Source organism: Bactrocera dorsalis, chromosome 4 (genome assembly GCF_023373825.1).
Source record: "Bactrocera dorsalis isolate Fly_Bdor chromosome 4, ASM2337382v1, whole genome shotgun sequence".
Classification (NCBI taxonomy): Eukaryota; Metazoa; Arthropoda; class Insecta; order Diptera; family Tephritidae; genus Bactrocera; species Bactrocera dorsalis.
The window spans coordinates 6,641,841-6,653,994 of record NC_064306.1 but is presented as its reverse complement, the minus strand read 5'-3'; the positions used below and the strand labels follow the sequence as shown (position 1 = coordinate 6,653,994).

Here is a 12,154-nt window from a genome sequence, read left to right as displayed (position 1 = left end):
CAACGGCACCACATTCACCATGGGCCACCTCATCATTTTTAGTCGCCGCCTGTTGCAGCGGCGGCGCCACCTATAACAAGCTTGCGCCCAGCAACAACAACATGTTGCCATACAGCGCCATCGTCAACGCCATCAACGGCACCATGAGCGGCACTAAAATAGTCAGCCAGCAGCCGCGCGCCGCCACCACCGCGACCGCCAAGTGCCCAGTGCATCAGCTTGGGCTCGCGAAAATCTTTGCGCGCTTGTACACACATTTTTGTTTTTGTACTTTTTTTTGGTTTCTTATTAACTACTTGTTGCGGCAGCGCGCTTGTTGCTGTTGTTTGTTTTTTCTACTTGTTTTCTGCTTGATTTTGTACAACAGTGGTGGCATTTCGTCGCGGTAGAGCTTGCGCTCGCCGCAAATGTACCTTTTTGGTTGCGGCGCGGGCGCCCACCGCGGTGCGTTGGCTGACGACGTGCTGCTGCGGCCACAGGCGTTCAATATTCAGACCTCCCGCAGATAATTGCCCCATCAACTCATCATCGAGTTCCCGCCCAGCTATTTAGCAACAAGCCAAACAACACACAAACCAAACTGGCTAACAAGATACAACAACAGCAACAACAACAAGTTACATTCAAGCCCAGCTTGCTGACCGACCAACCAAGCAGCCAAGAAGCCACGCAGCTAACCAACAATTACAACAAAGGCCTTAAAAAGAGTCATAATAACAACACCAGCGCAACAACAAGATTGGCAATAATTCCACTGTCTTTGTTGTTGCTTACTCTCTTGTTTTTCTTGCTGATCGATGTTTCTGCCTCGGCAGCGAGTTCCGTAATAAGATCAAGGTACATACTTGCGTTGAGAAAGTGTTGTTGGAAAGAGTTGTTTTTGTCGAAAGCCGTGTACCACTTGTTGTTGTAGCAGCAGTATTGCGTACGGTGAAGGTGTAGCTTTGTTGTACGGCTCGATGACTCTAAAATAGATTAGACATTAATAGTAATGTCTTCATGATCAGCTGCGTAAAGATTACAACGAATTGAGTTGTTCATGTTTTCCATGTTTAAACGTATCCGCTTGTAATTAGAGAGCTTCAGATGATGCCGAAATTATCATGAACTAAGTGGCAAAGCCCGTTGAAATTATTAACATTTAAGTGTGGAAAGATCAACTCTTACAGTGAGAGAGATAGGAAGCTACAGAGAGCGATAAAGAAAGCTCGAGAGAGAGAACAATAGAGAATGGGAGCGGCGAGGGCGTGAGGGCATGAGGCTCGATGAGAAAGGATAGAGAGGCTATAAAGAGACAAAGACTCAGAGATCGCTTAGGTCATATCGAGCTGAGCTCGTTTTTATAACATTTTTAATAATTAAGAGCCCAAAAGTCGGTTACCTCTATAACTCGATATAAAAGTATCCCGTCCAAAAATCGAGCCAATAATTCATAGAAAGAAGTCTCTAAATTATATATAACCAAGCTACTTTAAGTTAGGTCAAGATAAATAATGAATAAGGATTGTACCGCGATCTAGGGTCTATTGTGTGTTAGGTCAAGTAAACCAGCTGATTTTTATGAGACCACGAATAATCTCACTTGGACTGCCAGTGATACTTGGACTGCTGGAGATGCCTACCCGTTGTTACGTTCCGAACTGTGGATCAAAAGGTCATTGACAAAGCGTCTAGAGGCGATTAGTATCAGTTCCTGCTAGTTCGCCTGGTTCCTTGAAGCTTTGGCATGCCAGATCCAGTCTGGGAAAGCTGGACTGTGGATCAAGATCTTCCTCCATACAACTTTGACAAGCTACTGGGAAGTCTTTGATTCATAGAAATAATAGATTTAGATTCTCAGCGAATACACAACGTAGAGATCCAAAGGTAGCAATTTCGGACTGCTACAGATGCCTGTCCGTTGTGATGTTCAGAACACGGGATCAAAAAGTACATCAAACATTGACAAAGCATCTGAAGGTGGCTAATATCAGTTCCTGACACTTCGTCTCCTTCGTAGAAGTTATGGCAAGGCAGATGTTTGCACTTTTGACGAAAGCAGGACACTGGAGTGAAAATTGCCTAGATGTTTCCACCAGCTCTTTCTCAACACAACTTTGACAAGCTGCTGGGAAGTCCTTGATTCATAGTAGACTTGGATCCTTAGCATATAGACAACGTAGAGGTCCATATCGGAGCCTGCAACAAATGGAACGTCTTCGTTACCGTTTTTTCTCTAACATTATATTTCGTTTCATTCAAGATCTGTCAGTCTCTCTAACGACCAGTGATGAGTGTTCGTCATCTGTTAAGATGATTATGGCCGACCGGATCGAAGGAGTATAACTTGCCCCGTGGTATGGAACGCTAGATCATAACATGCTCCGGAGTTAACTCGCCACCTTACTTTTGAAGCAAATCAGTCAGAGCTTTCATCCGATTTTAGACCAATGCCAGGTAAGACATTGCAGAAGCGAGCTCAGATATTAGACATATCACTCATTATCATAATAGATGGATCTATTTTTACCGTAACTGAACTCGATACTTGACCTAGGACCGTCTACTTCCAAACTATGAGGCTTCTCCTTCATTCACCACAATCTCAACCAAGCTCAAAACACCGATTTTTCTAGCGTGATAACAGAAATCGATTCCGAGCCTCAGTATTCAGTGGTGGTTCTCTATAAATGAAGCTTGAGCCAGTTTCTTTTGCTTTCGAAATCGTCACAGTTCCTCACAGCCCTCGACTTAGTAGTTTCAGACATTGCCGTATCTCAGAAACTGTTTGAGCTGTGTTCTTCTTCGTCCGCACCACCGTCTTTCAATTTCACGCAGATTTCCAATACTACCAAAAATCCTCTGATGCCTTCTACAACCTCCTACCTCACTTCAACCCCTTTCAATTTGCACATCCCTACAAGCATATTTACTCTCCAACCTTTCGAGATTAGCTAGAATTTATCAGCGCGTATTTTCCTGCCAATTGCGGTGTAACACCAAAAAACAAATAACAACAACTTCCGGCCGCCGTACGCCATGCATATTAAAGACTCGAAACTAATTCAAGCATCTGCATTGATGACCAACTCTCCGCGCATACCGCCGCCAGGCGACAGGCTCCACGGCATGTCCAGCAACCGACTGCGCTGCGAGCGATTCGTCACACATTTGAAGTGAAGTGATTTGATTTGGTGGGCGGTGGGCACAAACCGACAGCGCAACTAATCCCAATGTGTGTATGAGTGTGTGTTTTCCTATCAAACTCGGCTTGTTTGCGTTAATTTGCAACGAATGTTTTTTCGTGGCTTGCTTTGATTGTTTGATTTCTCCACGTTGCTGTTGTTATTGGTGTTGTTGTGGCCAATATTTATCCAGCAAGCAAACAACCTACAGTGTATTGACTACAATCCTGCCTTATGCTTTTTAAAATAGTCCAACTTGTAGCCTATCAAAATCACCCCCGGCGGTTGTGCTAACAACAAACAGTGGCCTGCTGCCCACCCTGTCAGCTCGCCACAAATGGCCGCATTTAAGTAGTACCACAAAGTAGATTATTTCGTACGTGATATGCATATCGAAAATGTTTTGGCCTCAACACTCTACCGAAGGCTGCATTGATGAGTTTGCAACTTAATCTTTACCCAAGTACATATTTACACACCTAATTTCTATGAAAAGTTCTTGTATGCGTGTGGCACGACTCAAAAATCACAACGAACATATGTCCAGTGATGGTATTCATTACAATATTTACCGAAATACTGATTGCCTAAAGATTATGGTGGATTAAAATGAGATTCTAGAGGTGGAGAAGTCAAGTAACGAAGTTGTGCGTGTTTGGCTTTGGTATAAGACTTTGAAAAATTCTGAAAATTACATTTTTGAAAGAAAAGTTAAAGCTGGTATGCAGTTTTGACGCTGAAGATGTATGCTAAAATACAAAAATAATTTAAGTTGTCTGGATTATTTTGATTTTCTGTCAAGCGCCCAAATATGAAGTTACAAAAATGTTGAAAAATTTAAACTTGATTTAATATTCCATACAAATTTTTATCGAAACTTTTAATGCTATAAGCAATTCATTGAAATCCAAAAATAATATGAAGTTTTACTGTTCTCTGTCATTAACAGCTTTTCGAAACTGTTTAAACTGTATTTTTCAGAAATTATTGCACACCATGCATAAGTGTTATCATACCTAAATGTGCATATAAAAAGTAGTAGGTTTTAGTATAAGTTTACAAAAAATTCTCAAAATTACAATTTTTAAGGAAAACTTATAGCTTGCATGCAGTTTTAAAGCAAAAAATAGCCGCAAAAATACAAAAATAATTTTGCTTATCCGAATGTTTGTCATTTTCTCTCAAGACCCCATATACAAAGTAACGAAAATTTTGAAAAATTTAACATTTTTTATATATTTTATGCCAAATTTTCGCCAAATTTTTAATAGTACAGCAAATATAATAAAAAGCAAAAATACTACAAACTTTCATTATTCTCCAACCATTAACTGAATTTCAAAACCTTTAAAATTGTAGTTTTCCGAAATTATTTTGCATTGTGCAAAACATGTTAAAATTGGTGAAGCGACTTTGACCACACACTGAATTTACTTTATAGCGTATTTTAACTCATTTACAAGAAATATAATTACGGTATTTCCGAACTAATATTGAACAAAAAATTTGTAAATAACTGCACTTTGAGCGCTTTTTTAAGTCGCAGTAGCTAGGTTTTAATGACTAACCTTTCTTGAATCAGCCTCACCATTGGCTGCTTTTTATGCCGCAACTGTAAAAAGGTAATCAAAAATCATACACAAATTTTGTATTTTTCATTTCAGAAGCGTACTCCCGTTAGCTCAATGCGCTGACTCAAAAACTCAGCGAGCCAAGAAACCGCTAACCGCCGGCAGCAGAGAAAAACCGCTCGTCCAAAGCAGCTGCTAATGAGTTTATTAAGTTCAGTGGTAAGTTGCATACTGTTTTTATATTACAGTTATTCTTAGCCACTTCATTGTTTTTCTTTCGAGAAAAGCTTAAATTTTGCTCTCTGTTATGTTATGTAAATTTCTTGCAAGCGTATTTTGCCATAGCCACATGTTATGCAACAAAAATGCGTGTGTGGTTGGAAGGTCCTAAAATTTTCCGAAATTCACAACAAAACAACAACATATTTTACATTGCATTACATTTGGTGGAGAGCTGTGGAGTTTATACATACATATATACTTGTCTGATGGCATATGTAGCGTTTGGCAGTCCGAGATGCTGCATTGTGGCTACCCAGTTCACAATTCCGTAGAACCAGTGCCATTGCTATTTCTTTAGAACTGCTTAGGGCTGTAATTCTCTGCAGGTTTTTGAAATATAATCTATTATTGTCAAATGGCTTACATTCGCTTGTTGACTCACTGAACACAATCAAGCTTTGTAGGCAGTGCTAGAAAGACTCGGTTCACACATACTAAACTCCTCAAACCTGTGAATGCTCTCATATGTCTCAGAACTGGCGAGATATGTTCAGCTCTTGACCTATAACTCGTCCTAGAATATCATACAGTACTTAGAAAACACTTATCACTTTTTTTCCAGAACACTGAAATCGTCTCCGAGCTTGAATTGTTTTACTGAATCTACTCAGATCGAATTTCTGGTGCTCACGGTCCGCTCCTGCCATTTTCCTTAAAGACTGATGACAATCTCTGACCATTTAGCATCCTTTCACATCTTTACAACATCTTTTGTTCTAACCCAAACCTCATGGCTTACTGGGTTCCACAGCAGCAGCTGTTAAGATTTTTCTACGGTCAAAGTTTTTGGTGTTTAATTGTTTTTCTTAAGTTACGTGGCTGCTCGGCAGTTCGCTTTCGTTTCTGCTTGTTTATGTGGCTTAAAAAGAAGTCAGTTAAGCTGTGGGCTAGTTTGATGGATCGTTGAGCTTTTACGTAAGGGCTTTGCTTGTTTGCTTAGATAATAAAGAGCGTTTTAACTGCAGTCAACTGTGGTTTCGGAACGGGAAGGCAACAAAAGAGATGCATTAGGAATTGAATTTGGAAAGAAGAAAGAATTTTTAGATGTTTGTTCGAAGAAGGATCGGTTGGTAATGCGAAAAAAGTTGTCGAAGTTCTGCTCATAGGTAGATTATTTCTTCTGAGTGATTTTATTCGCAACAAACTAGGTTTTCTAATAAAAGCACATACTTTTGAAAATGTGTAAACCAAGTCTAAGTTATTTCGAGAAAGACTAAATCTGCAGATCTTCTAAAATGTGGAACGTTGTCTGAAATTAAAAGCTTACAGTCTTTAGATCAATATTTCAAAATTTTTCGATTATTGTTAGGAATAATAACACTTTTGCTAATTTTTTAATTTTCAAAGTATTTTATTTAATTTTTTTGGGGGTAAATGAGAGTGGTGTTATAGAAGAATGGTTTTTTTATTGTAATTAAGCATAACATTTTCACAAATAACACAAGATTAAAGAAATATATAATAATTAAAAATGTAAATTAATTTTACAATAATTAAATTTTAATAAAAAAATAAATTTCAATAAAAAAAATATTTCAGCAAAAATTAAAAAAAATTAAGTTTAATTAAAATTAAATTTTATTAATTTAAAATTAAATTAAAATTCAAATTATAAAAAAAAAATATTTTAGCAAAAAATAAAAAATGAAGTTTAATTAAAATTAATTTTGTTAATTAAAAACTAAATTAAAATTAAAATTATAAAAAAAATATTTTAGGAAAAAATAAAAAAATTAAGTTTAGTTAAAACTAAATTTTGTTAATTAAAAAATAAATTAAAAAAAAAATATTTTAGAAAAAAATAAGAAAAATTAAGTTTAATTAAAACTAAATTTTGTTAATTAAAAAATAAATTAAAAAAAAAATATTTTAGCAAAAAATAAGAAAAATTAAGTTTAATTAAAATTAAATTTTCTTAATTTAAAATGAAATTAAAATTAAAATTATAAAAAAAAACATTTTAGCAAAAATTAAAAAAATTAAGTTTAATTAAAATTAAGTTTTGTTAATTTAAAATTAAATTAAAATTAAAATTATAAAAAAATATTTTAGTAAAAAATAGAAAAATTAAGTTTAATTAAAATTAAATTTTGTTAATTAAAAAATAAATTATAAAAAAAAATATTTTAGAAAAAAATAAAAAAATTAAGTTTAATTAAAATTTAAAAATTTTTTTAATTAAATTAAATTAAAATTAATAAAAAAAATATTTTAGCAAAAAATAAAAAAATTAAGTTTAATTAAAATTAAACTTGTTTAAGTTAAATTAATAATTTTATTTGGTTTTATAATAAACTGTTACTTAATATTATTAAAACAAATTTTAAGTTTAATTAAAATTAATTAATTTTATTTCGTTAATTTTAATTCAACTTAATTTTTTTTGCGAAAATCATTTTTTTAATCATTTAAATTTCAAGTTTAATTAAAATTAATTAATTTTATTTTGTTAATTTTAATTAAATTTAATTTTTTTTTTTGACAAAATTATTTTAATTTAATTTTTAAGTTTTTTGTTAATTATAATTAAACTCACTTACTTAAACTTTTTATTTATTTGTTAATAATTTTTATTAAAAGTAAACATAAAAATTAAATTTAAATTAAAACTAATAAAAAAAATAAAAAAAAATTAAGTTTAAATAAAATTAAAAAAAAATTAAAATTTAATTTTAATTTAATTTTAATTAAAACTTAAAAATTAAATTAAAAATATACAAATTAAATAATTTTTTTGAAAATTTTAACTAAACTTATTTTTTTTAATTTTTGTTAAAATAATTTTTTTATTTTTTATTAATTAAAATGAAAGTATATTATTATTGAGATGAAAAAAGTGCGAAATAATATTCGAAATCAAAATATATATTTTTTAAAAAATTTTTTAAATAATTTAGCTTTTTTTGGCAATATATATATTTTTTCATTTTTGTATTATTAAAATTTAATATTAATTTTTTTTAACAAAAGAAAAAAAATAATTTGTTTCTAACAAAAATTAATTCCTAAAAAAATAAAAAACAAAATATTTTTCTAAAAAAATATTTCTTTAAAATATAAAAAATTTAATTATATTAGTGCTACTAGAAATTGGGTCTAAAAATTAATTACTTTAACTTAGAGTAAATTACAATAATGCAAAGATCTAGCAACAAGCACTTGCATAAATATATATTTATGTATAAGTATACCATATATACAACAATTTCTTAATTCTAGTTTTCAATATTTGTTTTTTGAGCAATTTATTGCATAGTCTCGCTTTTCGTAAGACACGTCGTGTCTTCAATCTTTATTTATTGCAACTGAGCTTGTATTACCACACTTGTCTTTACTATGAGCAAAAAATAGTAAGACTTTCTTCGCAGTTTTAAAATTCTTAATTTATTTTTCAAAATCTATGTAGACTCCCTCAAAATAATCCCTCTGACTCACACGAAGCTAAATCAGACGAATACGGTGGTTGCAGCACGATATTGGTTGATCGTAAAAACCGCCGAATGCACTTTAGTACTTCAGAAAGACAAGTGTATACTAAACACTAATGATTATTTTGTTGTGACGTTTGGCACAGATGTCACTGATAGAAAAAAAATATTTCGACGAATGGCTCTTCGTGCGAAATTTCAATTAAAAAGTCTTACTATTTTTTGCCCACAGTATTATGTGTGTGTGTAATGTGTATTGTATAGTTTTACTTAAGTTTTACGCTTATAAATTAGTTAATTTATTTATTTACTTAAAAATAATAACAAAAAATTTGTTAGAACATTTAATACAGACGTTGACTGCAGCGTTAATAATTTTAATATTTTTTTGTTACTTTTCATATTTATTTTTATTTTTACTTTAATTGTTTTATTCATTGAATTTTATATTCGGTGTTTTTAATATTATATTTTAAATTTTTTCTGTAGTTAAAAATTTTATATTTTATTTTTAATTTTTAGAATTTTTTTTTTTTATATTGCATTTCATCAGTACTTTCCATATATATATTTGTTAATAATTTTATTAAATTTTTTAATTTTTATTTTATATATTTTAATTATAATAATTAATTATTTTAGTATCGGCCTAAAAAATTTTTTTTCCTGCTAAACTTTTCAACAACAATCCGAAAATTTTGTTTTACACTTTTTGAGCAAATTTATTGAGCGTTTCGCAAAATATTTAAAAAATTGTTTGATGAAAAATGAAAAAAAAAATAATTCTTTCAAAAAAATTAAAAAAAATATAGAAAATTAAAATTAAAAATAAAAAAATTAAAATGAAAATTGAATAATTAAAAAAAATAAAAATATGGAATAAGTTAAAAATAATATGTTTTAAAAAACAATGGAAATATTTTTTTTCTGAAATTATTTTTTTTTGAAATTGTTATTGTTTCCTTTTTATAAAAATTAATTTTCTTAATTATAATATATTTATAAAAATATATGTATATATTTTCATTTTTGTATTATTAAAATTTAATATTATTTTTTTAACAAACAAGAAAAAAAATTTTTTCTTAAACAAAAAATAAAAAAAAACAGTGTTTTTAACAAAATAGAAAAAGTAATTTCTAAACCAAAAATTAAAAACTAAAAATTTTTCTAAAACAATACAAAAAAATAAATTAACATAATACAAATAAAATATTTTTTCAAAATCCAAAAAAATATATTTTTTTAAGAAATATTATTTTTGAAATAATTTTTCTCACCTTTTTTTGAAAAATATATATTTTTTCATTTTGTATTATTTAAATTTAATATTATTTTTTTTAACAAAAGAGAAAAAATAATTTGTTTCTAAAAAAATAAAAAAAAAAAAAATTTTCTAAAAAAATTAAAAAAAAAAAAATTTTCTAAAAAAATTTAAAAAAAAATCTTAAAAAAATTAAAAACAAAATGTTTTTCTAAAAAAAAAATTCTTTAAAGAAATTAAAAAAAAATATTTTAAAAAAAAATTTAAAAAAATTAACAAATTCTTTGACTCTTAAATAACATTTTAAATTTTTTGAAAACATAAAAAATGATTATTTTCAAATAATAAAATAAGTAACCAACCTGAAATGAGTAAATAAAATTTCAAAATTTTTTTTTTATTTAAAAAATTAAATATTTTTATTGTTTATTTAAAATAGTTGCTTTAAAAACTTAATTTTTTTATCGTAAAAGCTTAAAAAATATTCGTTTTTGATTCATGCTTAATTAAAAATATTGCTTTAGAAATTAATATAAAAACAAAATTGTGCAAAAATGGCAAAACAAAATTTTTTAATACTAGAAAGAAATTTCGGAATGTTTTTTAGTTCTTATATACTATATTCGCTTTTAATATTTTTTTATTAGTTTAAAGGATTTAATAAAATCGTAAAATACTTTTAGTAAAATATAAATTTGAAAAGTTCGAATCGGGAATGTTTCGTTTTGCCTATAAATAGCAGCTAGTAAGTCTTAAAAATGTTAAATTTTACAAAAATGTTAATACATAAAAAGTGTGTAAAAATATTCGCTTAAAATATGGTTTTCAATTAATTAAATACTGTTAATATTGCTTAAAAATACATAAAACGTGTTTTTAACAAATATTTGTATGGCTAAATTACAGTTATTAGTAGAAGAAAAATTAACTTTTATAATAAAAGAGAATGCAAAAGTCGGTATAGCAGATTAGTAAAAAGTAGTTGGAATTTCGAAATTCGAAAACGTTAAATATTGTCATGTAGGAATGTTTTTATGGTTATTTCTTGTTTGAATTCCAATAATTTGGGCTTTTTATAACAACTTCGAATTTTCGAACATGAATTTGTTTGTCATAATTAGCTTTTAAAAGAACTAATTTTCGAAAATTTGCTGCATTTTAATATTTTGAAAACTGTTGGGACATATACTTGAACATAATTAGTCATAGTTCTTTTACAACTTTATTTAATTTACAATTTTTCAGCTAAAAAGTTTCCAAATGATAATATATTACATTTGCGCAAGCATTTTGGCAGTTTTTTTTAATTATAACCAAGCTTTTGTAAAGTTAAATATGCGTCAACTTTTTATATGAACTTCGAATTTTCGAACATACAAATTTTTGCTCAAAATGAGTGCGTAACAGTAAAATTCGGCTTATATTTACAATTTCAATCGTTTCAATACTTTAAAGCAAGGTTTCGAAAGACAGCTGCATTAGTTAACCTTTAGAATTCGAATTTTGAATATAAAATGTTGTTCCAAAACTACGGTTAATTAGTGAAATTGTACATAAGTATATATGCTAATAGTTTCAAAAACTTTCATGAAATTTTTTATATGAAGACTAAATTTTCGAAAATCAATTTTTTTTGCCAAAATTGCGGTTAACAAGTGAAATTATAGTTATATTTGTTATATTTAGATAGCTTAAAACCTTTAATAGCATGATTTCGTATGATAAGCGCATTAGACAAACTTTTACAAAAACTTCGAAATTTCGCACATTAAAGTTTTAAACAAAATTTTGGTTTAATAGTGAAACTGTATATATTATTGCTATATTTCAACAGTTCAAAAGCTTAAGCAGCACTGTTTCGAATGAAAAGATTATTAAACAATCTTTTACATGACTTCGAATTTTGAATATTAAATTTTGTTTGTTAAATTTTGTTAAAATTGCGGTTTATTAGTGAAATTGTGCACATGTTTGCTATATTTCTGTAGTTTCAGCATGCTAATGCAAGATAAGCGCTTGTTTAATGCTTTTTATATGAAATTTGAATTTTCGAACATTAAAATTTAACGTTTAGAAGTGAAATTTTAAATTTATTTGCTTTACATTGATGGTTTAAATACTGTTTACCAAAGTTAAGCGCATTAAACAATGTTCTATATGAACTTCGAATTTTCGAACATTACATATTTTGACAAATTTAACGTTTAGAAGTGGAAATTTGCATAAATTAGCTAAGTTTTCATATTTTTAAATGTTTAGTGGTTGATTTTAGTAAAATTTTACAAGATTTTGTTACAAAAAAAATACTTTGTATTTTCTAACCTTTTTCGTTTAGTTTTCGTCCTATAAGTTTAGCTTATTTACTTATTTTTATAATAGACTTTAGTGTGTGCGCTTCCAAATTACATTTAGAATATTCTTTTGCGCACTACAAATATACTTTTT

The 12,154-nt window shown here is 28.9% G+C and overlaps 1 long non-coding RNA gene across 1 annotated transcript in view; it reads left to right on the top strand.

Moving 5' to 3' along the window:
- The window catches only part of LOC125778283 (uncharacterized), a 104,270-nt gene that overhangs the window by 80,150 nt on the left and 11,966 nt on the right, over nt 1-12,154 (top strand). Inside the window, exon 2 of the long non-coding RNA XR_007422601.1 lies at nt 4,829-4,954. This is a non-coding gene — a long non-coding RNA (uncharacterized LOC125778283). The remainder of the gene's footprint in view (nt 1-4,828; nt 4,955-12,154) is intronic.